The sequence below is a fragment of the Cloeon dipterum genome, chromosome 3, assembly GCF_949628265.1.
Source record: "Cloeon dipterum chromosome 3, ieCloDipt1.1, whole genome shotgun sequence".
NCBI lineage: Eukaryota > Metazoa > Arthropoda > Insecta > Ephemeroptera > Baetidae > Cloeon > Cloeon dipterum.
Genome location: NC_088788.1, coordinates 35,957,703 through 35,985,582, shown reverse-complemented (window position 1 = coordinate 35,985,582; position 27,880 = coordinate 35,957,703). Strand labels below are relative to the sequence as shown.

Sequence of the window (27,880 nt, the reverse complement as noted above, 5' to 3'; positions counted from 1 at the left end):
ACAAATCCAATTGCACAAAATGCACCGACTGAAAAAAGACGTTTGCAGTTTTAACATATTCCCTGGCATCCCTACTCTCGTGTGTGCATAGACTGGCACCTGAAAACACACCTCCTGCAGGCATAGACGCACGGAAAACAGCCTCTTTTTAGTTGTGCCTGAGAATGAGAGCGAGAGAGAGAGAGAGAGAGTCTTTGCTCTCCCCCGAGACCCATCACTCATTCTGCTCGCAACCCCTTGCAGCCAAGCAGGCAGGCAGGCAGCCTGCTCGCCAAATTCTCCTCCTTCCCTCTGCGGCCCACGGTCCTGCTCTCATTCCAGCCACCCTCTCCGATGCCACCCTCCCATACTCAGCGCGCAATGTCTAATTTCACTTGCTTGCTCCACTCGCGTGCGCTGTAGGGCTTTGTTCAAACTTAATATATTCGCAGTCGGCCAAGAAATATTTTGTATTGCCAGCAGAAAGGGATTGGCGCGGGCGGGCAGGCGGCACGGGGCTGTTTCATATTTGCGCGCCGGGACTATATCCTTCGCTGCTTCATACATCACGCTTTAATATGTGTTGCGCCCGAGATGCGCGAACGCGGATCCAAAATTTGGGATTTAAACACACTTTAACTTATGAAATTAACAAAAATAACATGTCCGATTTACATTAGTGCAGTGATTCAAAGATAAACAATCGGGGATTTGTAGGAAATTGAAGTATGGCAGGATTACGATAAGGCCTAAGCGTGATTTCATGTTGAAAAGCTAATCCTTGTAGAGAAAAGAGTTTTTTCAATCCTCTTCCTATATGTAATGTTTCAAAATAAATCTTTTCCTTATTTCAGTGCACAAGATAATGACATATATCTTGCATTATCGTCATGGCAGCAACGATTCCCTATGGCAACGGAATTTTAGCGCGGTTCTTTCCCATAGTAGCTGCGTTCTGATATTTATAAACGCGAGAAGTGGCATAAATTGTTTCGTTTTTTCCAATCTCGTGTTAGCAAACACTGCACACCTTTCGACTTGTCTTAACCTACCCTAGATAGCAGAAGTGTTTTTAGTGTCATCAGCCCTCATTCCTCTTCCTCTCCATGCAATGCAGTAACGATAAAAATAACGTTGTTTTGCACTTATAGCAAATTGATCACTGATCCCAACCCTCTTCAATTAATAAAAATCAACCCTAAAAGCTATCGGCTCTCTAGGGAAGGTTGAGACGAGTCGAACGGGTTGCAGTTTTTGTAATTCTGATGGTTCAAACCCGACATCTGCCGATAACAACGTTGGCAAAAATTGAAAGTTTTGAAATTTGGTAATATTGGCAAGGCCTAATCTCAGGTTCTAACAGTCAGGGTTGCAAAAACTGCACACCGTTAGACTCGTCTCAACCTCCCCTAGATAGCCAAAGGGTTTAGAGGGTGATTTACCCTCATCCCCTTTCCACCCCATTCATTTACAGTAACGAAAAACATGCATACTTTCAGAAATGTAATCTGATTGCTGCTCTTTTTGGTTAAATAATTTAATTCCACCCCAAGCTTCATCCTTTTACCCTTTATATTGAGTAAAAATTTTTAAAATTAAAATGAAGATGCCAGAACTATAGAAAATGGAGCGGATGGATAGAATAAAACATAATAATACTTTCAAGCTCCATCCGCAAGAATTACAAAGAAACTCGAAGTAAGAGTCACTCTTCCTCTCCATTTGGGACTTCTTTGGGTCATGTCAGATAAAGGCCAGCAATCTCATGGATCACTTTGTCGCGTGGTGTTGCATTCGCCTCGCTTGTGGGGTGCAACATTTGCGCACGCATTCTGCGCTTGGTACACTTTACTCTCTCTCTCTCTCTCTCTCTCTCTCTCCATAGAGTTGGGAAATACGCGTATGCTCGCTCTTGAGAGAGTTTGAAATTGGAGCCGCCACTGCAGGATGGAAACTCGAGCAATGCGTTCTCGAATTTGCATCTGAAAACACACAGCACCTTCCTCGTGGTGCGCGCAGGAAGTCTAGCTGCTGGTGAAAAAAGGCGGCGAGGGCATTTGCATAATTTTCATATCAATTGTGGACCTGTTTACTACGCGAGTTCAAAAATGCCGAGCTCACCAGCAGCACCAGTTCAGACGAGAAAATTAATGTTTGCGGCCATCCTGTGCATTGTGCGTTGCCGCTAATACGCAGCACCTACCTGCGTATTTCGGCGGCCGGGCCTCTTTAAACTCTTTAAATGCTTCGCCTTGGCCATTGTGTTCAAGAGAGTGAATAATTTCCTTTTAAGAATAATTCACGAAGGAAGCATCCGCTTATCACCATTAGCGTCTAACGAATAGAAGTTTCTTTGGGGGCGAGAGGAGAAGTAAACTGATTGTTTTGATAAAAATCAATTAAAAATCGTCAGATTTAATTCTAAATGACGTGTGGCAATTAAATTATAAATTTTGGTTTCATGGTTAGTAATCTACATTCATACTCAACAAATATACAAATGAGTCTTCAACCGACGATCTTCAATGGAGCTAATCTCTTCTTCGTACGTATCCGATCCAAGCATTAAACATCCTATCGGTTCGTCCTTAATTCAAAATAGTAGCTGGTCCGTGTCCAAGCTACAGCCTATCGGCCAGGTTGCCTTTATAACATACATATTTCGCCATAATAAATTTACAATTCACAAAAGAATAACAATAGTTTGGAAAGAAATTCACAATAAGAAAATACTCACAAAAATTAATTTGAACATCAGTTCAAATTACAAAGGTACGCAGATCCGCATCAAAGCGTGCGTCATTCGTGGACATGGCCCGTCGTGGCCATTCCACCTTCAATGAGCTACGTGCTGCACTCGGCCAGACACGCACTCCTAATGCCAGGCTTGAGCACTCGCTCTTGCCGGCTCACAAACATTCTAATAGTGAATTACAAATATTTCCAAATATATCCTTTAGATGGCGAAATAAATCAATCATGCACAAAATTCAACGAGTGATATACAATTACTCGTTACAAGCGGATGCAAAACGAGTTTGTTATTTTGTTCACGAACAGAATTTCTAGAAAAATTAAATGGTCTTACGCTTGACATCGATTCCTCTAGTCGGGATCTATCCAATAATGTGCGAATTTTGAGGAAAAGGCCCCTAAATAGTGGAATAAAACGTGATTTGACAGTAGAGAGACAGTGCCTAATGAGCATACAAACTTTTGAGCAAATTTTCTTAGAAATTGAAACGGCAACCTAGGAAATTTTATCTTTTTTCCTAATTTTTAGATATAGTATTTTAATTTAAAAATGAATTTTCACAATTTTTTGTAAAGTTTTTAGCATAGCTTCATGATAATTGAAATTCAACCAGACAATACACACGCAGGAAATACCATTCTACGCCATGTTTTTCAATTTATTAGAAGGATTAAAATTTAAAATTCATACCCTTATGTTTTATTATTGAGGAAACAATATTCTTGCGACTTTTATCTGGATTTTTTAGTTATTTCTTGCACTCCAGTTAACATTTTTGCATTATATAGCGTCCGAACGGCAGACGACGGGATTTGCTGCTTGCTGTATAAAGCATTTGGCCATTATAAAGCGCATATAATTTAGAAAAAGACAAAAAGAACGGGCCTGCTTTCGTCTTTGATTACACCCTGTGCAGGCAGCGCGCAGTAGCAGCGTGCCATAAACAGAGGCGGCACAGTCGCCTCGTCGGGCGCCCATTATCTTTTGTGCCAAAAGTTGTGCAGCGGCACATGAGAGATACATAACTCATTATAATTACAACGGCGGCGGCGGCGGCAGCGTCGGAGGCAGAAATCAGACGAAGCACAACACGAAACAGTGCCAGCGCGCCGGGTAGTGTGTGAGCGCCGAGCGCTAAGAAATACACTTTCTAATTAAAGTTTGAGCTATAACTGGAGTTGTTCGGTATCTTTGGGGTGCAGAGATAAGACTCGAGAAATATGACGGGAAGAAGGAAGGGTTATACAAGCCGGCGTAAAGGGGACGTGGGAGTTTCGCCGGCTCTGCGGATCTCTCTCTCTCTCTCTCTCTCTCTCTCGTGTGCGCAGTGCCGGCTGCCGAGCGGAGCGGAGAAGGAAGAAAGTATAGCGCGCACTATTTCAAGGGGTAGCTCCCCTGATGAATATTCACATTGGAAAACACATTTCTTGCATTATTCCGGCAAAGGATCATCCTTCCATCATCATTATCAGCTGCTGAAGCCGCTCTTGCCGCAGTTGTATAGTATTTTTGCATTTTTCCCCGCGAAATAAGGAGCAATGGCCGAGGAAAGCAGCCTGCTGCCTCGTAATTTTGTATATAAATTTCACTCTGTGTGTGTGTAGTGTAGTGTAGTGCACACGGGGAGAAGGAAGCTCTACCTCTGCCCTAGCTCGGCGCGCCAGCCGTGCTGATGTTTTTATGGCAGCGCCAAAGCTACTCTCGCGCCATGTCTTTACTCGGCGGAAAAAAATTTTGTGCACGGGGTCACCGACAAATTTAATGGAGTTCATATATGTATTCATGAGGCTGGTTACCGTCAATAACACTTCTTGCCTAAGGAGGCATTTTAATCAAAGAATTTCTTTAAAGATGCATACTAGGATTCTTACTTTTTCTGTCTCCCAAAGCAGAAATAAAATTTTGTCTTTCCATTTTAGCGGGTCAAATATCAAATTTGAACAGGTTGGTCGAAAAACAAAAATACAGACACCGTTTAACTCGTCTTGTCAAGTGGAACAACTTTTCTTTGGACTTCAAAGCAGTAGGTCAAAGATCAAGCTCATGCACTAAAGTCGATTTTTCGATTTGAATATCAAGTTTGAAAAACAAAGCCACAAAATTTTTTATTTTTAACATGGCCAATTTGTAGAACGCAATAAATTTGGCTGGATCCACCAAAATCTGGAATGAAGTTATTATTTATTTTTTAATTAAAAATAAAAACTACAAAATAAGTGATTTTCGGGTTTTCAAAAAATGTTTGCACGCCAAATCTAAGCTACTAATCATCGGATTTTCAAAAACGACACACCTAAAGACTAGTCTTAACCTCCTCTAGATAGCCAAAGCAATTTAAGGGTGTCAACTCCCCTTTTTTCGCCCTAAAAATGCAAAATTTGCCATTTTTTATCTCACTGAGCGACCGAGAAACCACGCTCATCACAGGACGTGAAGAAAAAATCGAACGGTATGCAATTTTTTTAAAGTGGATAATTATTCGTTAAATTTGCAAGTCTTTCAGCTGTTTTGGTTCATCAGAATCGTGCCGAAGAAGCGGATTTGGCCGCAGGGCTCACCTTGGCGAGGCCTGTGCCAAAACCCCCGTGCATTTCGCTCTACTGCTCCGCTGATAACTGTCGGAAAGGGAAAAAAAGGAAAACAAACTGGCTGCATCGGCGCCTTTTTCTCTTCCGGCATAGGCAGGGGCCGTCGGCGCCAAATTAACGAAGGTGATTGCATTGGCTGCTCCGAATTGCAAGTGCACGCGGCCTATTGTGCCTCGGCTGCCGATGGTGTGGGTGCCGCGCAAGCCAGCCAGCGAGCGAGTTCGTTCTCTTTTCCGCGCGCCCGTATGTGTGTGTGTGTGTGTACATGTTTTATAATGATAGTGGTGCGTTGTAATGGCATATCGACCGGGCAGAGACGAGGCGAAATATATTGTTCATGCAGCCACCCACCAGCCGCCCGCCGACCGCCCGCTCCGTACAATACATTGCACTGCCAGCAATTCCAACCCCTCGCGCGCGCACACACACACACACTCACGCCGCCGCCGGCCAACATATCTGCATACAATCCATGCACACCCATCGATTCATCGCCGGCGCTCTCTCGCGTTCGTGCCGATCCCCGCACACGCGGCCGCCGCGCCGTCGTTTTCTTCCCTGCTCTTAAGCTTACCCTATCCCTACGCAAGGAGTGGGGTAGTCAGTCTTTCCTGCTGCTAGCGCCGCAGCTATTAACCGCTGCACACGCCCGAATAAATGTACTCCCTCTTGATGGGCTCGGATTCGAGTTTTGCCAGCTGCATGCGGAGGTGATGTGCCGCTGGCCCTGCCAGTAATCAAGAATTTTATTGAAAATACCCCTCCTATATTGTTGTCTTTTTTAAAACTAAAACTTCAAATTTCCAAGCGCATGTCAGCTCTTTGTTTAAAAACATCCGGAGCCTGAATCACCAGCTTTTGAATGAGATCATAACAGAAGTGAAAAAATGTTCGATTTTACAATTTTAGCGATTTTTGGAGATTTTAAGACAATGGCCCAGAACTTCAAAATCGATTTAAAAATACAGTTTATGCTCAATTTAACTTTGTTTGTAAACCCAGTTCAATTACTCCGGCTGTTATTTTTTGGAGCAATTTAAATGGTTTAATGTTTACTGTCAATATTGTTAATTTTTACTCTAGTAAAATTTCCCGTCCTTATTTCCGATATATAAGGGTGATTTCGTTTAATGTTGAGAATGATTTAAACCCTTTTTTAATCATACCTGAACCTTACTTGATGATTGGGCTTCTTTAAACTTCTTACATTAACCACTAAAACGAACAAGATGTAATTTTTTCCACGTGCGAATGATTTAAAAAAAATATTCATATCTCTGGAATATTGAAATTAATTTTAATTTTAAATTTTACATCCAAAATGAGGACAGTTCTGACTGTTTTTTAAAAGGTCTTGCATTTAAAAACCCCTTTAAACTTGAGCAAATAAAAAAACGTAATCATGAGTAAAATTTCCGAATGCAAAAAGGGTAAGTGCATGCTTTTTTCTTTGGATTTCTTTCGTTTAGACTTCTCTCACTAGATTTGCTAGTCCATAACGATTAAAAGCTTAGAAAAAATATAGCCAGCAGTCTAAAATTCTCATCCCTAAATCACGAGTGTCTGTCTCCCCGTGCTGCCGGCCCGCGGTGCATAATATGCATCAAAAGTCTGGAATTATCGGGGATATAATGTCGCTCTCGTGGCAGCCATCCATCATCGAGGCGCGCGCGAGGGCAAAATTTATGCTGCACGCGCTGCATTTTCGCCAATGCCGTCCTTGGGTCGCTACACCCGTGTGCCCCGCATGCATATTTGCCGCAACCCCCTCTCTCTCCGTGCGCGGCGCGTTGCATAATTCATCATAATCAGCCGGGCAAGGTGAACTTTGGTTCAGAAATAGCAGCAGCAGCAGCATACCTGCCAGCGGTGAAATAATAATTATACTGACCCGTGTGCACACACATTTATTCGCCGGCGTACGCGCGCGTGCTGAATTTGTTGTTCTGAAATTCGCTGCACATCATGAATAGACAAGCCGCTGCATTGTTCCGAAAGGCCCGTGTTTCGCGCGTATAATGGTACCTCTGTTATCATAGGGTCGCACGCCGCAATCACGTCGGTCCACTATTAAATTATGCAGAAAAAGCTTGCGTGCAAAATTGAATAAAGCAATCCTTGGAGGAGAACGTAAGGTACAATTTTAATGCCACAGTTTTCTAAATTGTGTAATTTGTTAATAAAATTGGTCTTGTAATACAAACATTTAATTTAATTTGAAATGGTGAGCTTTTTAAATATTAAATTTAGTTGTAAAAGAGCGTGTGGGTCTCCAAGCAGTTGTGTTTGTTAATTTTAGAGGGTTAACCATTTTGATCAATAAATAAAGAGAAAGAGAGAAGTGTTTTTATGCTTGTTTTTTAAAATGTAGACGATTATTAGAACTTAAAGGCAAAAGCCTGAAAATGCTTGTTGCCAATACATGAACTCATCTCTTAGGATTCAGTTGAAGCCAAATTTGAGCAAACTAACACTGCAAATTATTTAGAAAAGTGGCTGCAAAGCTACTCTTTCCTTACTTGAAATCCTGTTTTATTTCACATCAAAGAGTTTGCCTAAAACGCTGTTGGACAAATCTCGACGAGAGGAATTGATCTGTCAAGAAAATGTGGTCAAAAGTGCTGGAAATTTTGGAGGAAATTTGAAAATTTAGAGCAATATCCTTTTTTGGTTATTGTATATTGTAGAAAAATTTTTTTTATTGATCAACTGCGAAATAATTTTCAATTGCCCCCCTGTATCGATATCTTTTCCCTCAATTTAAATCAAAGGATTATTTACCAATTTTCTTTAAGGCTTTGAAAGCGGATCAATTATTAAAATTTATACATCAGAAATTCAGGTCCAATCTTGTGATAGCACCGCAAAGCTAATTCTCAGGCAGTGCGCGTGTTTTCGTGGTGGCAATAAAAATTCACAAACCGGCAATCCGCAAGGCATTGTGCGCGGAACTGAATAATAATAATGGTCGGTGCACGGTGACATTTCGCAATGTTTTGTCGTACCAGAGGCACGGAGGTACTGGCTGAGCGCGGCGGAGGAGTGGGTCCCTCGCTTGGTTGCACGCCGCACACACACACAGAATAGGAGGAAACAGTTCTGTGTGCTGCACGCCGCGCGGCTCGCTGCCTGGCAAGGGAGCCAAAGAAGGAAGTCGTGGGTGAATTCCGCGCCTCTGACGCCAACTATACAGCTCGCTCAGCTGCCTTTCAAAATCGGCCACCAAAACCAGCAGCCGCCGCACTACTTGCATACTTGGAATTAACGGCCCTTTTTTCGCCCGAATTTCGATTTCTAGCCACTCTATTTGGCGCAAAACGAGACTCTCTTTGCTGCCAACCAAACTATTTCAAACTACTTCTTGCGAAGGACTTCTGTGGCTTTTGGCCGCAACAAAGGTTTCTCTTCTTGTTTCGATTGATTAATCGGTAAACAGGTTCTTCGCAGCCTCAAATCAACAAATAAAGCGTTTTGCGACGAAATATGAGAAAAAAATTGGCCTTAATTTAAAATATTCACTTTTCGACTCGGGGGATGATTTTATGGCCAGCAGGGGATGAGGGGTGAGGGTTGATCACCCCAAAAACCATTCACCTCACCAGAGGAAATAAAGCCAAGTCGGACGGTGTGCAGTTTTTGCATTTTGCACGCTTAGAACCCGAGATTTGGCAATCACAACATTGGCAAAAATTCAGAAAATGTGTTTTTCGAAATTCAAATTTAAATTTCTTGAAAACGAAGGTGAAAAACATACTGAAATTTTCACACAAGTTCACACGTACCCTGAGCTCACTTTTTAGGGGAATTTCTGATTTTTTACAAAGTCTCAAAAACACCCGAAAATTACCAAAAATTACCCTATGGTCTTGACCGATGACCTCAAGTTTTGCATTCATTCGATCGGGCCTGATAAGAAGCGTTCAACGCACACCTAAAATTTTAAATAGCACGAACTGAAGTATTTTCATCTCAAAATTCGCCGAAAATATCATCATGATTTTTTTTATTTGTCAGAATTCCGCATATTATCAATTATCAGTAATTTAATTTGGCCAACAAAGGAAGCGCCGTTTCTCTCCAAGTGGCTGTGTCGCAAGAAACGCGCGCGGCACAAAATAATACACAGCTGCGGATAACAAGAGCATGAGAGCGCCGGGCTCGGGTTTGTTATGAGCGAGCGCGAGTGTGCGTCTATGGCGTGATAAGATAATGCAAAATGAGTGACATCCTGTTTGGAATTTCGCCGCCACCAGCACAGCAACGGCCGAGTGAAACAAATGGTAAGAGAGAAAAAATGCAGCCGACCGTTTCCCATGTTCGTGAACGACGAACGAGCAGGAAAAATGGCACGTCGCATGCAATCGCGCGCGCGATATGGCGTTTAAAACGAATGTTAATTAAAATTAATTAATGACGCGCATTTAATTAGGACTAGTTTACGAGTACGTGCGGTCCGCGCGCGCGCGCACGGATGGAAGGAAGAGGTCGTAAGAGGCCATTAATGTCACTCGCCTGCTCTATGACATATTTGGAATTTTAGTGTGCACTTTGGAACAGCAAAGGGCTCGTAAAAAGGACGCCGTATAACAGCCCTGCTGCCGAGCATTATTCCTCGCTATGCTGGGAACCACTATACGCTCATGCTCTCTAGCAGAGAGAGCGAGAGAGAGAGAGAGAGAGAGAGAGAGAGAGAGAGAGAGCCGGTCCAGGCGCCAGCCGACTGCGTTCACTGCTGTTCTTATATATTCTCGCTGCCGACTCTCTTTTTCTCTCTCTTCAGAGCTTGAGCTCCAATATTTCCAGCAAGACCGACGACCGGCGCTTCCATTTGTTATTTCTTATCACGGCGTTGAATCTTCGAGTTTGAAATGAAAACAAATGAATAGAAGTTGAGATTTACAGTTTGCAGAGGCGCACAAATAAAAAGCGAAGAGTGAGTTTCGATCTTTCCTCTCCGTGATTGCTTTCTATGCTTCTAATCGTCGAGTCCACGAGTTTTACTGCAATTTGGTGATTCATATAACTCGCTTGAATCTCCATCATTCCTTCTGATTTATTTCGAAAGAAAAATTCAACAACGTGTTCTCCCCGAAATTGCAAAATATCCAACCATCCTTTCATCAGCGAGCACAAAGACCTCACCCGCGCCTTCTCTTCGCGAAATAATGAATTTTCAATTTTCCGAGCGATCGTGAACACTTGTTTCCCTTTCATGTGCCTCGTCTCCCTTTCATGGCGCGTCCGTAATGGCCATGAACGCACTCATTGGCACGCCTTTCTGCATAAATCGCACGTCGAGTGCATTCACGCACCCGTGCCGCGGCAGCAGCAGCAGCAGCCAGTGCAGAAATTTCCTTCCCTCGCGTGTGTGTGCATCATGTGTGCTTGCTCTGCCCTCGCATTTTATTTTATGCGCCGTACTGTACACACCCCTAGCTAGTTGTGCCGGCAGGGGGTGCCGGCAAGTAGGAAATGAAAAAGACTCGCCTTGGGGGATGCAAGTGCCATAATGCGAGCGAGCGAGGCGCGGCGTTTCTCCCCCTGGGTGCGTATGCAACGTGCACTCCGCCGATGCACGTGTGTGCGGCTGAGTGGGTGGTTGGGGGTGGGAAACAAACACCCCGTCGGCCGACTTCTACGAAAACTGTGGCTTCGCAAATTAATCATGCTGGGCTGGCTGGAAATTTCGCCCGCGGACTTTTGAAAATGTGCGCGCACTGTATCGTGAAGATTAGAAAAAGTTTTGAGGGCACAATATGTACGATGCAGGGGGTACAGACTGCAGAGGGTGGTCCTGGACAGTACTTTAAAACTTTTAGAGCATGGCCAATTTTTTGTTTGCTAATCATGCGAAGAGCATTAATTTATAAAATTGTCTCCTTACTGTAAAATAACGATTTATTTCACAGTTTGGGGGGTATTTTCTCAAAATTCCTCCACCATTGGATAGATCGCGACGAGAGAGATTGAAATCAAACAAACAAAAAATCGTTGATTATTCGAGAAATTTATAAAAATCTGATATTCAGCTGTTCCTTCGTCCTAAATTTAATTTGACAAACAATTAACTCAATGAACTTCTTGCTGGATTAAACAATTCCTATAACTGTTGGCTGTATTTTAAGAGAGCACAGACCGACAATACACAACGCTATTGGTCTGGCCCCAGAAAAACAAACAAAAATCATTGGACCTGTTGGCCATCGTGTAGTCGTGTTCGGAAACAGGAGAAAGTAGATGATACATATTTACAAAAATTCATATATCATAACTGCTGAGCGCAGGACAGAGGAAACCAAAATATTTTGTTACAACTCGGCAGCTTTCCCAGCAATTTAATCGGATTACGACCATCTCATCACCATGGCACACGGGCTTAACCCTCTCGCCAGAGCACACGCATCAGCCAACGCGGCCGTTTCGGCTCAGATGAGCTGACTTCAAAAAGTGAGATTTACCGCGCCGGCCGTTCGATTGGGCGAAATCGGTGCGGATGGACCGGGCAAGATACAGCCGGGGGCCGGAAAATAGTGGAAACGTTCGTTCGCCCGTGTGTGGGGTATACGCACATGCATTTGCGCTGATGCATAATCCTCAAAGTGCCATCAAGGGATTAGCGGCGGTATAAAATGTAATTGCCATCGCTGGCTGGTTCGTTCCGTTCGCCCCGGCTGGCCGGCCGGCCGGCTCTCTCTCTCTCTGCGCGTGTTTGCCAAAGTCAGACGCCGCGCGCGCGGAGAGAGGGCTCACGTGTGCGCGAATAAGTCCCATCCCTTTGTTATGATTTGTGTATGACAACTGGGAGATGCGATAATAAATGCAGCCGGATAAATTTTACGACCTGTAATCATTATTAGCGGGGGCATTGGGATCGTTTCGTTTCAAATAAAGCGCGCCGCAGAGAAAAAGGGACGTGTCCGGCCTCCCGTTTTATGGTTTCTGCACAAAAGTAATTTCGTGCCATTTTAACAACATCCTTAAGTGAGCGGTTGAGGATCTAGTTTACAGCACTTAAAGTTGAGTGACAAAATTTACGGTTCGGTCAGCAATGGGGGAGAGAGAGAGAGATAGAGAGAGAGAGAGAGAGAGAGAGAGAGAATCAAATTACCCTGCTGGTGAACACTCAATAAAATCAATTAACCAGGCCTCAATTTTTTTTAATTATTGTTATAAATATCAAAAGTGAATATCAAAAGGAAATCTTCATCAGCATAGTGCAGAACTGCATGAAGCCAAGAGCAAAAGAAACAAGTGGGAACAAACAAAAACAAACGCACAAAGTCTCGAGATTGAATTGGTTGCCGAGCAGAAAACTTTATTTATTTTCCATTTTCTCGGGGCTGTTTATTTCAGAAGTGCAAACTTGGAAAAAGGTATTGTACCATGCGATGATGACGACCAACATATTCGCGCTGCTGGCGGGCTCGAGAGAGAGAGAAAACAGCGCGCGCGCAAATTTATGATTCAAACTGAGTTGGAATGAAAATAAACATGCTGGAACAGTTGCAGCTGGAACAGCAGGCGAATAAACAATAATACGACATGCACACTCTGTGATACGGAATTGAGCACAACGAATTCTGCTGCCGGCGCGGCCGGGTTGTGTGGGGAAATCTCGCCGCATCTTGCACTAAATCATATTTCTTTATGCTTGAATAGAATAATATTGCATACATGCGTGCATGTGCGGCATTATCTCGCGCTTAAATGATGATTAAGCCAAGGTAATATTTTGTAACACACTCCTCCAGTGCAGCGGCGACTGATGTGGGTCTCCATCTCCGCTTTGCCTCACACCAGCAACGTGCATTCGTATTTGTGCAAGATGTGCGTGTTTGCTGATGAAGGTTTACGATGACGCGTCTCGATCCGCTGCGTTTTATAGGCAAAATGTACAGTTAGGCAAATACGAGCGCCTCAATTAATCAATTTTAAATGATCAGCCTTTCTCAATTTATGATGGAATCAGTTAAGTTTTCCTAACCATATTTCCAACTCCTAACCTGTCCTTTGACAGTGTACAATCTCAGTTTGTGGACTGAATCTTCCAATCCAATGTACTCTGGAATTCCATTTCTGACCGTGCCTGCGAGGGTTTGAGGTGGATTACGGCAACGCAACCTTGAAAGAAAATGGCAACGCATTGTACAGTGTTTCAAGGTCAAGCTAAAAAATAGTGCTGTAATCCGCCCCTTTAAATAGGTTTCGAAGACGAATCACTCATCACTCGGTTGTAAATTCGATTCAACGAGCTAAATTCTGCGATCTTGCTCACACAAAAACCAATCGAAGTTAGGGTTTTTATATGCGTTTTCGCTGATTTTCAGCATGTGAATTGTCGACCGAGTTGTGATTAGGCTGCCTGACGTGATTCAACTCTCAGGAATTGATTGCAGAGCTATATATATTGTAATTTGAAGATGGTCACCATTCAATCGATCGAAACGAAAGCAGATTTGTTTCATTCTTGTTTATTGCAGTTAAAAGGTTGAAATGAAGTATTTGAAGGATTTAAACTTTACCATTTACTATGCCTTAACAATGCGAGCCAACGGGCTGTTATTGTGCTGTTTAGACAAACAACTAGGTGTGCGCGTCTAATTCGGTTCTTTGTAACTCACAGTTTGTCTGTTTTTACTTTCTATCTTACAAACACAAAACAAGCGTCTCCTGGACGAAAACACTCTTTCGTTGCCGTGCCGCACCAGCCGCCAAATTAATGATCACGTGGGCAGCCGCCAGCCACCGTGAATCAGGCTAAGCTGCGCCAGCCACCGGGGAAATATGAAAAAGGGAATAAACTTAAAAGTGCATGCAGGGGAAAAACAGAATGTTTTATTGGGTTCGCGCGCGGCGCGCGGGCGCGGGTCTTGAGTTGTGAATTCCTTTACACAGAGGGCGGGCAGATCAGTTATGGCTCCACCTCCACCTGCTCTAAAGTTATAAAAGCCCTGGCTGAGAGGAATGCACCGTGGTCGTAAATCGACGTACCCCCTGCTCACACCTCTCTCGTGGTTTTTCTTAGTTCATTTCACTTTTGCGTTGCCCGCTTTTTCCATGTCTCGCCAGGAGCGTTTTCCGTCAGGAGAGTACCAAAAGTACTTGAGGGACGTGGATCGCATCAGGCGAAACGGCATAAAGCGGCCTTCGAACAGTAGGTGCAGCATTAAGGTGTCGAAGGGAGATTTGTTCAAATGTCGCGGTGTCAAGGCCCAGGCTGTGGGCGCCGACTTCGCCATGGGTGCTGGCCTGGCGCTGCTCACAAGGCAGCTGACAGGCTGGTGTCCGGACGCGTTGCGGCGCAAACATCCGCGTGCGCATCTTGGCTACGTGGCGGTTGAACGAATGCCCGACCACACCGATATGCTGCTCTGCGTTTCGAAGCCACGCTCGACGCAGAAGCTCCACCACGATCCAGACGGTCACATTCGCGGCGTACATCTCATGATCGCTGGTCTGGCGCGTTACACGCGGCGGCACAGGGTTCGCGAGTTGTATTTGCCGCGGATCTGTTCCGGCCTGGATGCTGTGGACCAGGACTATGTTCTGGAGGAGCTTCATTATGCGTTTGCCAGCCAGCGGATTTTGATCCACGTGCTGGATTTTGCTCCGCGGGCAGCGCGTCCCCGAGCCAAACCTTCACGGTCCGATTGAAGGTTCCCTCCCTTCCCTAAATCGGCTCTTTTCAGGGCCTGGCCTTTGACAAGGCCAAACAATTAATTCAATAATAGCCCTTGTCCCACAAAACAACATCATACATAGTTTCTGACGACGGCACGCTAGTTTTTTTTTAAAACGGGCGATACTGGGTGATATATTGATATCGCGCCGTGTATAAGGATAGGGAACTAGCAATATATCGCCCAGTATCGAGCATTATTTTTAAAAAAAAATTCTTGCCGTAATCCGCCCCAAAATGAGGCCCACACACACATAAGAAATTTGTTGTTTCTATAAAAATCAGTTATTTACTGCGCCACGCCATAGCCGGCAAATTTTGGGTCACGTGAGCGGCCGCCATCCGCTGTGAATCTGGCTAAGCTGCGCGCCACAGTCACGCTAGTTGCCGGTGAAAAAGGGTCAAAAATTAAGAAGTGCAGGAGAAATAAATGTGTGTGTGTGTTCGGGGCGTTAAGCACTATCAAGCTGCACTTTTAAAATATTGTCAGCCGCTGATGAAAATGGACAGCCGCCGCCGCGTTAAAAAATTCGGCTAAGCCGGTCCCGCCCGCCGCTGCCTTAAATCTCGCGGCTGAGACCTCTGACTAAAGTACAGCCTCCGTAGTTTGAAAAATAACGGTGAAGCTGGGTTGTTGCTGCTGCGTTGGAAACCGAAATTTATTCCCAACGTGCTACCTCCTGGAAAAGGCATAAAACGCAATCGCCAAGTCTCATCAGAGAAGACACCTGACGAATTTTCTAATAAGCGGTGGCGTCCTTCCTGCAGAAATCTGTCGGTGATTTATCCTGGCACAGCCGACATGTCGCCGCAGCTTTCCCTTTGTGCGAGCGGTATAAAAAGGAAAGAAATAAAAAGCATCATACGAAATATCCTGATGCAAGCAGCGCGCATAAACACCTCGCCGCGGCGACAATGCTTCATTGTTATAAGTTACAGGCGCCTGAAAATATGGGACTTCCGGTGGCGCGGCGGCCGAAAAGGCCGGCGCACGAGCGCGCGCGCAAAATAATTTTATGCGACAGCCTTCTCCGGAATTTCCGCTTCCTGCGTGCAATTTTTCTTCTTTTCGCGGCACCGGCGGCACCACCGCACACCAGCGGGCCTCCCAGGATTAATTTACCTTGCAAGTCGCGCCGGCTAATTTGAATAAATGGCCTGCTTAATTATTGCAAACGAGCTCAACTGCTATTATGGTGCAAATTGGCCCAAGTTCTCATGTTTTGCCCGGCCGCCACTTCGGTCTTATTTTCCACGGACGGACGTGCAATCGTAAAAAACACCAGTCTTGTTCTGCGTACTTAGCCGGAGCAATCTCGCGATGCCATCAAATAAAATGTAAATTAGGCACGCACGCTTTGCATTTCTCTGCGATAACAACGTTTTTATTACAACCGAATTTGCTGTCATTGTCTTTCCCTGTTTTACACAACTCTAAAAGTTTTAGCTTGGCAAACCAGTCTGAAATTGAATCATTCCACTGCTTATCGCAATCCTAAATGAATTTTTAGATGTTAAAAAAGGACAGGTTTACTTTAAATTCCACCAAAGATGAAATTTTTAGGTTTAAAGGCTCGCTTATAAGGAATATTGCCATTTCAGCTGGGGAATACGCGTGCGTTTCCTGCATGTCGAGGGTGAATTAATTAACTTAATTCATCAAGAGCCGCTCGTGATGGAACTTGAGCTCGCGAGGATGATATAGCTCTCTCTCGCTCTCGGCTGCGTATTGAATTAATACAATGACACTTGTAAATATAACAAGGCCGCATTATTAACAATAACTCGGGCTCATTCTCTCCTTTTTTCGAGCACTTGAAACTTGATTAAAATTCATAAGTGCCAGCGTTGTCGTCGTCATCGTCTCCTCAGCAGCTCATTGCATATATGTAAATAACCAGGACAAAGCGGGTCGAATAAATTTTGTCATTTTCGCGTGAAATCGTGTGAGAATTGCTTCGTTCCCCAAAACGCTTCAATTTCTTCTCTCACGCACAAAAGAATGACAACACAGAATCATACCCTCTGACCCAGCTGGCCTGCCGTGCGAGTGCAGACAGAGGGAATGAGAATAGAGATTTTCCCTGATCTTTCTAGTGAATAAAAAAAATTAAGGACGTGCGCTGCAAATCCCTCGCTTGCTGGGGCTGAGGGCGTATTTTTTTCTACAATGGAAATCTTGTGACCAAGCAGCATCAGCAGCACTATGAAAAAGAACACGCAACAGCAGGTATTGAGTTCGAGTCCGTCATATGGTTTTTGTGTGCAGGAATGCCAGTCAGAAGGGAAAATTCCCTCCCCTTCGCGTTATATAACCTTTATATTTTTTCTCAACACCCCCTGCTTGGATCAAATGCAGCTGGAAGAGAAACCTTCACATGCCTTGGCAACAGAGTTTTTTTTCGAAGGATATTCGACTCTCCTCCACTCCGGTGGTGAGAAGCTCCTCAATAAAAATATGGTCGACACTTTTAAGTAGGGGAACACTTGTATTTTATCAACCCAAATAGAAATAATGAATTGCAAATCTTCAAAGTATAGCACTGAAATTTATGTTTTACCGACATATACTTTTAAAGGTCGGTTTACATAAAATCCATTACTTTGGCGGGCCTGTCACTGTGGCACTTGCCATCTTGATTTTGGCTGGTGATGATTTTATTAGTTCTTCGATTAAAAATAACAGGTGTTTACGTTTCGCCACCTGACAGAAAGTGACCCTCAGCAACAAAAATTTAAATTCCAGCCCTGCTGGAACCGGGAGTATAGAGTGCAGTGCATTTAATTTAGTTTTTGAGCCTCATGGAACACTGAAATTCGATTTGAGGGGGGAAATCCCACAAGGCACAGAAATCAAACAAAAGTGTGCATGAAATTAACTAGTAATTCTCATGAAATCGTAATGTTTCAATTAAATTCGCATATTGCTGTTGAAATTAGTCACTTTTTCCGACGAGACGCAAATATCAATTAGCAAATTGCGTTTTCCGTGAAATTCGAAAAATAATTGAAAATTGAGTCTGCCGCGCGTGAGCTCTGGGTGGATTCTGTTATTAAAAAGCCATCAAAGTGTCATGACATTTATCAAAGCAGGCTGCTGCTGCTGTGTCGGTTTAATAATTTAAAATTTTTCACTCCCCATTCTGCGCCCGCCGCACACGGCGCGAAAAGCCAGCCAGCCAACTGAGCCAGCAGCTAGATGAACGAGTCAGCGAAACGCTAACGCCGAAATTGATGCATCGTTGATTTTCATTGCAAAAGGGTTGTTATTGTTTTTTGGAAAAATGGCAGGCCCAGTGGGATGCTGCTGGAACTCGGCGGGCGGGCGGGCGGCAAGTTGGTAATGGATTTCGGCTCCATCAGCGCGCCGGCCGGCCAGCGAAGAGATGTTTATCTGCATGCTGGCTGGCAGCCGAGGTTAAATACCAGATTTATGCCCTTTTTATCAGGTTAAATGCTTATTACGGCTCTATATGACCCGTGCAAAATTATTACACTCGTCCAAAACGTGCTGATGTTCGATGATGCGCCGCTTCCCGATCCTCTCCGAAGGAAGGACGTGCGGCCCATTTAGCCGGCGCGAAAAAAGCTGCTGCGCTGCCACGAGCAAAACACATTTTCACATGAAATAAATGCACTTTTCGAGCCATGCCCGGCGAAGAGCATCACTGATGATTTATGGCGGATGGAAAAAATGTGACAGTGCATTCTAAGAGGACGCTTTCCCACGGCACAAATAAGAAAAGGACGTTTCACTTTCGAACTCAGCGTTTTTGTTACGAAAAATATACGCGCGGGTGTCTGGGTATTTGCAGCCTGTTTTTACTTCAATTTTCTTATGATTTATCACGCGGTGGAAGGACAGGTTTATTTGAACAGTCACTAGGATGACTTAAGACCAACATTGAAGCCGTTTGTATGTCAACACATTGTCTTCTGCGCGCGAGGCTAACTTCTGACAATAAACACCCCTTTCGTGCTGTTCTCTAACGTAAACTTCTTTTGCCAATCCTGAAGCAGATTTAAGTCGCATTCAGAGCTTTCCTCTGATTTGTACAAAAAAAGGGGAGCCGCAAATTGGCAATTAAATTTTAAAACTTAAGGTGGATTGATGCAGGGCGAATATCAAAAAGTATTTTAATTGTTGGTTGCAATTAGCAGCGGATCGATAAATAATTTGTCCCAATCAAAAGAGGGACTTTGCAACAGTAAAAATTCAAATGTTTCAAATTTTTGCAAATTTTCCAGCGCTTGGCCACATTTTCTTGGCAGATTTCGATTCCTCTCGTCGAGATCTCTCCAACAACGTACGAAACCTTATAGGGAAACTCTTTTTTGGGAAATTAAATAGGATTTCAAGTAAGGAGACAGTCCTCACCATTTGATATGCATGCTAACTTTGCAGTCGCTTTTAAAAAACATTTACAGCGCTACTTAATTTAATTTTGGCCTCAAGTGTCAATACCCTTTAAACAAAATTTAGGGATGGTACTGAATCGAGGATAAAGACATTTTCAAAATTTATTCTTCAAAATATGCCTGCAAGATTTTAGCCCCTTTTGAATACATTTTCAAATAAATTTAATCAAATGTTGAAGCATTGCTACGGACAGACTGCATTCTCCTCACTCCAGACAGAGTTGCGTGCTGCCGAATTTCCATTTCGAGGCAAAGCAGGTGGAAATGGAGTATTTTTATCCCTGCCTGCGTGCAGGAGCGGCCGGGTGGCAGGCCGACCGGCCGGCGGTGCCATAATACGAGATTATCATTTGATACGCGAGTCGCCTCTTTTGTTTCAACGCGGCGAGCGGCACGAAGCCGTAGAGTGCACCTAGGAATGCGGTTTTTAGCACCTGTTCCCGCCACCCCCGGTCGGTGAAAGACATGCACGGTGGTCGCCAGAGGGCAGCCGGTCGGGTCGGCTGGCCGCCCGACCAACCACCCACCCACCCCTGACGTGGCGTATCAAACGGAGAAATGTGCCGTGTGCGTGCATGTGCGCATTCACGCCCACCCCCTCCTCACGCACCCTCTCAGTCGCGCATAGTTCAAAAGGTCCGCACACCCTCACTGCTGATAGTGAAAGGGAGAGAGAGATTTTCTACAGTCGGTGGGTGCATGTCCACAGGGGTGGATTTTCGCTTCGCGATTTTTCTCATATACTGCGTAGCTTGATTAAAAATTTCGTTCGAGTTTTTTGTTGCAGGCATGAAAAGCAAAAAGAGGGTTTCTTAGTCTTAGGAGATATTTTAATTTAATTTTGCAAAGTAAAAAAACACAAATATTTGGGGTCGATGCTAAATTTGTTTTTAGATGTGTGCGCCAAAATACACGAAACACGCACCTCAATGGTTATTTCGTTTGCCTCGCGCAAAATATCAATTTCGCCAATTGAGCATTTATCCATTTTAGCTGTTGTGTGTGCAATAAATTGTTTTGAGCAGGCAATAGGCACGAACTCTGCTGCCGGCTGGAGGCTGGACACAGAGAGAGAGAGAGAGAGAGAGCAGCGGCGGTGGTTTGCCTGGGCACTCTCTCCGCCTCGAAAATCCGAATATCGATAGGCCGTTTTAATTTCCATTGCAATTCATTATTATATTGGAACTGCTGGCACTGCTGCTGCCGCTGCTGGTGACTGCCCAATGTAACCGAATGTGCACACGCCATCACCATGTGTGCACATAGGAAACACATACACAGAGAGCGAGCGAGAGAGAGCTGGTATTTGTAGTGCGCGGCGAGCGAGGCTTTAATTCTGCTGCCGGTTCCTAGTCTGTAATATCGAAAGCAGGGTGGTTGGGAGGTTTAAAACTCGGTGGCGCATATATAGCTTAAAAAGCAGGCCTCCGATGTGAATATGTAAAGTGCAGGGGGCAGTGTCAGAGTGTAGCAACATCAAAAAGTTTGATTCAGGGCTGACGAAACATGATGAAGTTCAATAAAATAGAGAACACTGGATTTTTCTAGGTTGTGGCCGAGTTAGATAAGATAGTATTTATTATTGCCTGCAAAACAAACTAAGTTCAAAATGTAGGTTATCATTTACAGACCCTGTGCAAATTGTTTTCCACTGTGAGCTAAAATTTCAAGATAGTCCCTCCTTAAGTTTTAAGGGAACAATTTTAATAAAACATTTAGGTTCAAGGGGGTCTGGATTTTACTTTTTATTAAAACGATATGGAAAAATGTACAATTTTTGGGTTACTCCAGCGTTGATAATTTACATTTTGAAGCCAGATTGAGTAAAAACCTGTAAAATTAACACCAATATTTTAAATTATAACATTTTGCATTGTTTGGATTGTTTGTGACATTTAGCAAACAGTTTATCTTTTAAATCAGGCCCAAGGAACAATTAAATTTCGGATTTTGCCAATTTCCTAGAAAAATTAAATGATTTTTTCGCTTGATTTCGATCCGTCTCGTTGCGATCTAATCAACGGTGTGCAAATTTTGAGGAAAAACTCATTAATTGTGAAATAAATCGTGATTTTACAATAGGGAGACAGTGCTCAATTAGCATTCAAACTCTTCTCACAAATTTAAACAGCAACCTGGGATATTTTTAGCTTTTCCCTGCATTTAAAACAATATTTGAAGTAAAGAGATCACAGCTGTTTCACTTCCCCGGTGGTATGAGCGCTTTTCATATATAGTACGCGAAAGAGCTCTGTACACACGCGTATACATATATGCACACACTGAAGCCTCCCCTTTCACATGCTCAAAATGCAGCACTGGCTGGTGGGCACACATACACACACACACTCACACACAGTCAGCAGAGCATGGTTTGCAGCATAACTCGATGGGCATACACATAAAACTCGTGCAGCAAAAGCTAGGGGACTCTCGGCATTAAAAATTATGCTGCTGCACCAGGGTGCAGAGAGTGCGATTCGCAACCCAGGAGCGCGAGCGCGCCAAGTGGGATACTCGAGGGAAGAGTTTCGGCGGCGAAAAAAATGCTTTGCAAGCATTTAAGTTACCTGTGGGAAAAAATTGGCTCGGGAAAACAGCGGATCCGAGCAAGAGTCCCCTCGGCCTAGGCGTGCCTGCGGGCGAATAGCGAGCATAGATAATGAGCACCGACATCAGCAGCAAGCGCCCTTCCCTTCGGTGATAAAAACAGACTGCAGCGCACTACTATAATAATACGAACGTGTACTTCTATGTGCCTGTTTGAGAGTACACAAACTTCGGTGTTTTCAGTCAAGCACGTAATTCTGGTCAATGTGGTGCACTCGGAGAACGGGGGTGCGGTTTGTTCCCCTCGGTTTCAAATTTGCTATTCATTAAAGAAATAATTGATTTTTCAATGACTAATAATCCCATAGGAAGAAATTTGTGTTCAATCCTCTTTATTTTTACTATCTATTAATTAGAAAAAAGCTACAAATTAGCTGTGATACAGTTTAATTTTTTAATCAGCTCAGATGTTTGCATGCTAATCAAGAATTGTCTGCCTACTGTCAAAATCAAAGCAATTAAAGGAATTTTTCCTCACAATTAAAGAGGCCTTATACTGCAAAAGTCTGGAAAATGCTTCTTCCCAATGCATGAACTCATCCCTTAGGATTTAGTTGAAGCCAAAATGGACCTAATTTTTTTTAGAAAAGTGTTTGCAAAGCTAGCAAGCTTTTTAACTGGCGAGGACTGTCTCCTTACTTGAAATCCTATTTTATTTCGTAACAAAGAGTTTCCCTAAAAGGTTTCAAACGCTCTTGGACAGATCTCTACGAGAGAAATCGAAGTCTGCCAAGAAAATGTGGTCTAGCGCTGGAAATTTTGGAAAATTTTTGAAAAAAAAAAATGATTTTTTATTGTAGCAAGGTCCTTTTTTGATTAGAACAAATTATTTATCGGTCTGCTTCTTAATGCATCCAACAATTCAAATAATTTTCAATTGTCGCCCTGTATCAGTCCACTTAAATTATTGGCCTGTAAAGCTGTACAGTAACTCTACTGGTTTGTCCCTCGTTTTGAGCACCTGCTTTGCGACGTAGAGGTGCAAAACTGTAAATTCAATAAATATATTGAGAGCAGGTAGAGCATTGCCAAATATCAATGAACTTGGCGGCGGCATTGATCACGCAATTGCGGTGCAGATTCGCAACGAATAAAAGGAAAGGGAAGGCTCGTTGTAAAAAATGCGGTTTCGCCGGCTTCCCGCAGCACAGCCAACTGATTTTACTCAGCAAAAAACACCTGTCCTGCTTTGGCTGCTGCTTCGGGGAGCACCTTGCGTTCTAAAGCGTCGTATACACGAATTTGGGGCCAGCGCAGTGTTCATTCTAGCATTAAATTCAAACGCCGTCTCGCAGTTTCACTCGCACAAAAAAGCGCAGGAGGCGAATTTCCGTGCGGCTTCTCACATCACTCAAGATGCGACCATAGTGTTATCTTTGAGATATCACGACGAGCCTTTTGCCGTTTCGTTGGGAAACGCGGCGGCGCGATGCGTCGCCGACTTGGCCGCTCTCTGTCAAATAACTGAAACAGTGACGCGATATCTTCGACACAAACCGCATTGCCAGAACCTGGAGGAGAAGTCGTTGTTTCATTTAACCCCTTTCGTGCGCTCACTCAGTTTTTTCTCATTCCCTCTCTACTGCCGCTGCCGAGAGCTCCGTAAAACGAGTTCCCCTCAATGCTAGCACCAACACTCGGAGGCCATCTCTCCGGCAATCGCTGAACCCATTCAGGGTCGGTTTTGTTATAAATCGCATTACTGAAATATCACAGATCACGGGAGAATGATTTAAACGCAATTTAAATTAAGTTTATCATTGTTAATTTTTTGTTATTTTTATTTATGGTAACATTTATTTGGAATTATAATGCTATCGTGATAAATTAAATTTCTACAGAGCAGTCAAAATTTCCAACCAAAGAAAAGTAGCAAACGAACCACCTGAGCGTAAAGCGGAAGGAAGGAAGATTCTTGATAAGTGTGGCCCAGCAATGCGTCTTACCCATTCAAAAATGAGGAGAAGTCGAACGGTGGGCAGTTTTTGCATTTCTGACACTTAATAGAACCCGAGATTTTTTGCGTTCACAACATTTGCAAAAATTCAAAATTAAATTTCTTGAAAACGGAACTGAAGAACTCCTTCAAGTATTCACACAAGTTCACACGCACCTCGAGACCATTTTAAAAGGGCATTTTGGATTTGAAAGTATGGCGCTATGGTGTTCAAAATCCAAAAACCACCCGAAAATTTACGAAAATAACCCTTGACCTTGATCAATGACCTCAAATTTGGTGTTCATTCGATCGGGTTTAATGAGAGGAGTTCAATGCACACCTTAACCTATAAATTGCAACAACTCAATTTTTTTGCATTTCAAAATTCGTCAAAAATTTATTTGGTCCCTCCTTAAATTAAGATTAATCGAAGGTGGGAATTTCGTCGGCTTATCTTGACACCACCAAAATAATCCTGCTTTCCGTAATTTTTGCACCAATTAACACAAAATGGAACCCAGAGAGCAAACAATATCAATAGAAATCGATTGAAAGCAAGGTTTTTGCTCTTTTTATCCCTGTCCGAGGACCGGGAGGGGCGCGCACTGCACTAGCACGAATGCTGAATTCCGGGTGCCAATAACACCGCGAACGGGTAACACTGGCGCACCAGGCCGCAAAGGGACCCAGCCCACTGAAAGGCCACTTGCCTCCGCACCTAGGACTGCATTGAAACGCTAGACATTCGCCCCGTGAAGCCAAATCACGCGCATGCTGCTGGAAAGGTGCAAACCAGCAAGTAGCGAGTCCCAGCCCGTTGAGCAAATTTATCATTCAAAACATTCAAACTCATCAAATGGTATGTCCTATTGGTAATTAATTTCTACTCGCAATCATTTTAGCCAAACTAATTAGAGGTATGAAAATCAAGTAGAATATAATTTCAACTAAACTCAGAAGACTAAATCCAAGAAAGAGTCCGAGAAGTCCTCCACAAGTACCTATAAATTATTAAAGATAAAATAGCAATGATTGGAATAATCCAAACTCACTGATAAATGTTAGAAAGTCAAATTGCTGGATTCTCGTCAAAGGAAAAAAGCTATTTTCCTTAAAATAAAACGTTAGAAATGCAGCATTTTCGCTGGAAGAGATATTTTAACCAATATCCATATAAACGATTAAATAAAGCTTACTCAGCGGACATGAGGTCGGTATTGAACACATCATAAGTGTATGCCAAATGAGTGCAAGACGGCAAACAACCACACGGACCCCACTTTCCATTTACGTTTTCGCCATCCAAAGCCTTTTTTACTACGTCCTCGTCAAATTTCCCTGAATTAATCAAATTTCCAGATGATTAACAACTAAAACAATAAATTCAAATTTTACTGGCAACGTCTTTAGCGCAGAGCCTATCTACTGATCCTAAGCAAATATCAGTATCGTTCGTCCCTGTAAAATACATTAATTTAAAATGATATTTCGTCCTTTCAATATAAGCTTACGCGGCATGTAAAACTCGACGCAATTGCAAGCCGTCATAGTAAGATTCGATAAACACTCCGACTGGCAGTTTTTTCGAGTGTAATGTTTGTAGTGGCAAAGCGATATCTCGTCCTGAAAATAGCATTCTCGAACCATTGGATCCATACTGCTCCGCACTGCATTGTCGGTGGTGACGAGCTTTGGAGTGATCAAGAAATTTGTTCCCCGCCCCATCGAAACCCGCATGAAGTCGTCCTCCTTTGAAAAGGCGTCTGCCGGATTTTCCACAGCTATCTGCTCAATATTTTGCATTAATTTCCTTCTCATTTTAATTCCTTTCTTTATGTGACCTTGAATCCGGCATTTGGATGAGCGCAGTTGGGAAAAGCGAGATTTTTCTTTCTCTTTAGCAGTATTCCATACGAGTACCTGTAGCCTGATCCCAAGGCTCGCTTTGGTACAGGCATTTCGTCAAACCACGAATTGGTGTATCCACTATCCAAACCCCAATAGTGCTTTGTTGCATCTTCTCTGTCTTCGAAAACTAAGGAGCTTGATCAAAATACATTTAAGAATCGTATATATGAAGTGTAAATTAATTATTAAACCTCTCGTCTTTGAAAAACTGACCATGTGGCAGTGCGTTAAACGAGTAGCAAAGTCCAAAATTTGAAAATCTGGGTGTCAATCTTTTTGTCGAGATGTTTACCGTCTCCATCTTGTCTGTTTGTGAGAAAGCAAAATCAGAAATTGCAAACTCATTTAAAGGGATGAGGAACTAAAAGGTGAAAAAATTAGATTATTCCAAAATTTAAATAAAATTCACACCTTCTTAACAAAATCAATCATGTCTCCTTCTTTCATGAAACTAGAACCCTCTGGCGGTGGATATTTCGTGCAGAACAATGAAAAGTTTTTAAACGTCTCTGCATCGCTGTAATATTTTTAACAGTCGTAAGTATAAACGAAAGGCGCGAAAATGATTCCCAAATATACTTCTTCATGTTTTTCGTGACATCCGCACGCACAGGGGCTTCATTACAAATTACAATCTCTGGAAAGGGAATCTAAAAAGCAGTTACTCGCTTCGTTCTTAATTTAACGCTATACATACACTCCAAACTGGATCTTCACTTTGTTGCATTACAACCGACAATGAATCATCTCTGTACCTGCTCCAGGCTTGCTGAATGGGCACTACTGATACACAAACACTTAGCGTGAACATGAAACTCCAGAATAATCTGTTCGAATCGAATTTTGAATTATTATTTCATCAATTATACACAATTATTGCCTTTCAATGGTATGCCGATCCCTGTCAGGGATGTACTTAACAACGTGCAAAGAAGAATCGGAGCAAAATTTACGTATCCTCTCCAAAATTGTTGGACCAGAGGACCTTATTGGCTTTTCAGTTGGTTCAGCTCCCTCAGAATTAATCCCGCTCTTATCAAACAGAGTCAGATTATTTTTGGAAAAATAGCTATCGATGTTTGAAACAGAGGCGCTTTTTCTCACAAAGCCCCTCTTTATACCACTGGGCGCAATCGCTCCTTCGCCAACGCTGAAAAATAAAATATTCAGTTTTAAAATATTGAAGGCTTGGAAATCTTACAGAACTTGTCTGATGTTGACGAACAAGGGACCATTGTGCCTGAGCACAGGCTGCTTCGGCTTCATTGCGCCTACTAACGATACTGAAATTTGTGCCACTGACGAGAGACATGCTCTACATTTGTCATTATTGTATTGCCTCTAATTGCCAGCACACCAGGTCAAAGTCAATAGCAATTTGAAGAAGTAAATTGCTGCTGCTTTATCCCAACACACTATTGCAATTAGACAGCTCAAAAATGGTCTCAGCGTGTGTCTCTTTTGTGAAGGATGAATCAATATTATATTGCATTTTCGGAAAAGTCCAGGCCAACAACGACGCTCTTAACGATATTGAATATATTCTGGACCGTGAAATTATACTAAAACCACAAGATCAATATTCATACTGAGAAACCTTTTTGGAAATTAAAACGTTATTGGCATATGGAGTATAGCTTACATAGCATTCCCCGCGTCTCAATATAATAGAGTGTCATATTTTAATTTTTAAAATTCTCGTTGAATCGTGCGCTGGGTATCATATTAAAACGCACTAACACATACACGAGAGCGGGTTCGATTTAAAACGCTTGTAAGCTGCGTCCACAGAGTGGAAATAATTACGTTGTTTCACAAGGTGTAGGCTTGTGCTGTATCGAATTCCCGGCAAAACGGCTTATTAGCAATATATTTATTCGCCGTGTCCAATTCGAAACCACCCAGCTCCTCTCAAGAAGCGACAATAAAACTGCATGTCTCGTGCGCGGTTAATTGAAATGCGCTCGAGCGCGATTAAGCTGCAATTTTACTTTGTCTGCTCG

The 27,880-nt window shown here is 43.2% G+C and overlaps 1 protein-coding gene and 2 long non-coding RNA genes across 3 annotated transcripts in view; all 3 read right to left on the bottom strand.

Moving 5' to 3' along the window:
- The window catches only part of LOC135940192 (protein Wnt-5a-like), a 128,715-nt gene that overhangs the window by 99,214 nt on the left and 1,621 nt on the right, over nucleotides 1-27,880 (bottom strand). The window lies entirely within an intron of this gene.
- Nucleotides 24,890-26,193, bottom strand: LOC135939830 (uncharacterized). Its single transcript, XR_010574782.1, has 5 exons — nucleotides 26,069-26,193; nucleotides 25,811-26,012; nucleotides 25,481-25,754; nucleotides 25,022-25,427; nucleotides 24,890-24,970 (listed from the first exon to the last, which is right to left on the bottom strand). It is a non-coding gene; the product is annotated as an uncharacterized LOC135939830 (long non-coding RNA).
- LOC135939831 (uncharacterized) lies at nucleotides 26,289-26,700 on the bottom strand. Its single transcript, XR_010574783.1, has 3 exons — nucleotides 26,575-26,700; nucleotides 26,457-26,527; nucleotides 26,289-26,394 (listed from the first exon to the last, which is right to left on the bottom strand). It is a non-coding gene; the product is annotated as an uncharacterized LOC135939831 (long non-coding RNA).